Source organism: Nomia melanderi, unplaced genomic scaffold (genome assembly GCF_051020985.1).
Source record: "Nomia melanderi isolate GNS246 unplaced genomic scaffold, iyNomMela1 scaffold0105, whole genome shotgun sequence".
In the NCBI taxonomy this organism is placed as follows: Eukaryota; Metazoa; Arthropoda; class Insecta; order Hymenoptera; family Halictidae; genus Nomia; species Nomia melanderi.
In genome coordinates, this window is record NW_027475220.1 from 162,501 (window position 1) to 166,633 (window position 4,133).

Here is a 4,133-nt window from a genome sequence, read left to right on the forward strand (position 1 = left end):
TAATTAAATAGGTATAACAATAAATTTCCCTAAATATACAAATTTAATTAATAACATCAATTGATAAAGAAATTAATTAAAATACATATAATAAATAAATCCCTTCAAATATGTAAATTTAATTAATACCATCAATAAATAAAGAAAATTAATTAAATAGGTATAACAATAAATTTCCCTAAATATACAAATTTAATTAATAACATCAATTGATAAAGAAATTAATTAAAATACATATAATAAATAAATCCCTTCAAATATGTAAATTTAATTAATACCATCAATAAATAAAGAAAATTAATTAAATAGGTATAACAATAAATTTCCCTAAATATACAAATTTAATTAATAACATCAATTGATAAAGAAATTAATTAAAATACATATAATAAATAAATCCCTTCAAATATGTAAATTTAATTAATACCATCAATAAATAAAGAAAATTAATTAAATAGGTATAACAATAAATTTCCCTAAATATACAAATTTAATTAATAACATCAATTGATAAAGAAATTAATTAAAATACATATAATAAATAAATCCCTTCAAATATGTAAATTTAATTAATACCATCAATAAATAAAGAAAATTAATTAAATAGGTATAACAATAAATTTCCCTAAATATACAAATTTAATTAATAACATCAATTGATAAAGAAATTAATTAAAATACATATAATAAATAAATCCCTTCAAATATGTAAATTTAATTAATACCATCAATAAATAAAGAAAATTAATTAAATAGGTATAACAATAAATTTCCCTAAATATACAAATTTAATTAATAACATCAATTGATAAAGAAATTAATTAAAATACATATAATAAATAAATCCCTTCAAATATGTAAATTTAATTAATACCATCAATAAATAAAGAAAATTAATTAAATAGGTATAACAATAAATTTATATAAATAAGCTAAATAACATAAGCTAATAGGTTCATACCCTAAAAATAGAAAATATATTAATTCTTTTATATAATTAGTAATATGCCTGATTAAAAGGATTATTTTGATGTAATATTTAATGTAAAAATTTTACTATTACTAAATATTTTTTATTTCAAAAACTTAAATTAAATTTTATTTAAATTTAAATATTAATAAATTATTGATATTTAAAATTTTTAATAATTAAATATTTTTTAATATATTTAAGTGTATTTGCACATAAAATTTTGAATTTTAAAGAATTTAAAAAAATTAAATAAATATAAAAATTTTTAAATTATATTAATTTTAAATTTTTTATTTATATATTATATTAATTTAAATTTTTTAATTATAATTTATGAAAAACTCAAATTATTTTTTAAATAATTAATAAATCTAAATTTAATTATAAATTAATTTTAATAATAAATCAATTTTTATATTAACTTTAATTTTATCTTATATACCTATTTTAACTTTATATCTTTCAAATTTTTTTTATTTATGATTAATTATAGAAACTTTAAATTTAATTTTTATTTCTATTATATGTTTTTTAAATTTTAATAAAAAAAGAGTTTTATATTTTTTAATTTCTTCAATTTCAGGATTAATAATAATTTTTTCTTTTTTAATAATTATAATAAATAAAGAAATAAATATTTATTATATAATATTTATATTTTCTATTTGAATAAAAATAGGTATTATACCAATACATTTTTGAACAAATATTATTATAAAAAATATAAATTACTTTCTTATTTTTTATTTTACAACATTTATAAAATTTATCCCAATATTAATTATTTATTATTTTTGTAATTTAAATTTTTTTTTTTTCATAACTCTATACATAACATTATTAATATCACCAATTTTTATAATATCACAAATTTCATTAAAATTAATATTTTCATATTCATCAATATTTCATTCATCATTAATAATTTTCTTAATTAATTTTAATAATGAAATTTGAATACATTATTTTTTTATATATTTATCAATTTCTTATTTACTTTTTATATTTTTGAATCATTTCAATTTTATTAATTCTACAAATTTTAAATCATTTTTATATTTCAATAAATCAAATAAATTTAAATTAACAATTTTAATTCTTTTATATTGTCAATTACCCCCAATAACTTCATTTATTATAAAAATTGACATAATACAAAGTCTAATAAAAACAGGTATATTTAAAATAACTATCTTATTTATTATAATAATATCTGTATTTTCAACATTTAACTACTTAAATTTTTTCAATTTAAACTTTTCTGACACTCAAATAAAATATACTTATATATTTAATTTTAAAAAATTAAAATTTAAATTTATTTATAATAAAATATTTTATTTATTTATTTTTTTCTCACTAATATATTTTTTTTACTAAAATTTTAATTATTTACATAATATATTTAAATTTGCAATTTAATATTTTTATTTAAATTATAAAATTTTATTAATTCATAATATCAGAATTATCTATTCATAAATAAATTTACAATTTATCCCTTAATTTCAGGCATGATATTTTTCAAAAAGATTGTAAGTTAATTAATAAACTTTAATCCTTCAAAGATTAATATATATATATAATTTTATCAATCTTAAAAATTTAAATTTTTATATTTAACATATCAAAATGATTTTATTCAACAAACCATAAATACATTGGAATATTATACTTTATCTTTGCGATATGATCAGGTATACTTGGATCATCAATAAGAATAATTATTCGAATAGAACTAAGTACACCAGGATCATGAATTAATAATGATCAACTTTATAATACTATTGTTACAGCTCATGCATTTTTAATAATTTTTTTTATAGTTATACCATTTATAGTTGGAGGATTTGGGAATTGACTAATCCCTTTAATATTAGGAACACCAGATATAGCATTTCCACGTATAAATAATTTAAGTTTTTGATTATTAATCCCATCAATTTTATTACTAATTATCAGAAGAATTTCTGGATCCGGAATAGGAACAGGTTGAACAGTTTATCCACCATTATCATTAAATACATTTCACTCATCAATATCAGTTGATTACGGAATTATTTCACTTCACATTGCAGGAATATCATCAATTCTAGGAGCAATAAATTTTATTACAACAATTTATTATTCAAAAAATATTTCATTAAATTATAATCAAATTTCATTATTTCCTTGATCAATTATTATTACAGCAATTTTATTACTTTTATCTTTACCTGTATTAGCCGGAGCTATCACAATATTATTAACTGATCGAAACTTAAATACATCATTTTTTGAACCATCAGGAGGAGGAGATCCAATTCTTTACCAACATTTATTTTGATTTTTTGGACACCCTGAAGTTTATATTTTAATTTTACCTGGATTTGGATTAATTTCACAAATTATTATAAATGAAAGAGGAAAAAAAGAAACATTTGGAAATTTAAGAATAATTTATGCTATACTAGGTATTGGATTTTTAGGATTTATCGTATGAGCACATCATATATTTACTGTAGGATTAGATGTTGACACTCGAGCATATTTTACTGCCGCAACTATAGTAATTGCCGTACCAACAGGAATTAAAGTATTCAGATGATTATCAACATTCTATAGAACTAAAATTTTCTTAAACCCATCAATTTTATGATCTTTAGGATTTATCTCATTATTTACAATTGGTGGATTATCAGGAATTATATTATCTAATTCATCAATTGATATTATTCTTCATGACACATACTATGTTATTGGTCACTTTCATTACGTTTTATCAATAGGAGCTGTCTTTGCAATTTTTTCAAGAATTATTCATTGATATCCAAATTTTACTATATTAACATTAAATAAAAAATTATTAAATATTCATTTTTTTATAATATTTATTGGAGTAAATTTAACATTTTTTCCTCAACATTTTTTAGGATTAATAAGAATACCACGACGATACTCTGATTACCCAGATGCATATTATTGTTGAAATTTAATCTCTTCAATTGGATCATTAATTTCATTTAATAGATTAATTTTTTTCATTTTTATTATACTTGAAAGTTTAATTAAACAACGATTAATTCTATTAAAATATATCTTTTCATCATTAGAATGAATTAATTTATCCCCTTCAGAACATTGTTTTAATGAATTACCTATAATTCTTTTAAAAAATTAA

At 16.6% G+C, this 4,133-nt stretch overlaps 1 pseudogene; it reads left to right on the top strand.

The window, feature by feature from the left end:
* Positions 1 to 2,609: 2,609 nt before the first annotated feature.
* On the top strand, positions 2,610 to 4,133 carry LOC143175548 (cytochrome c oxidase subunit 1 pseudogene; annotated as a pseudogene).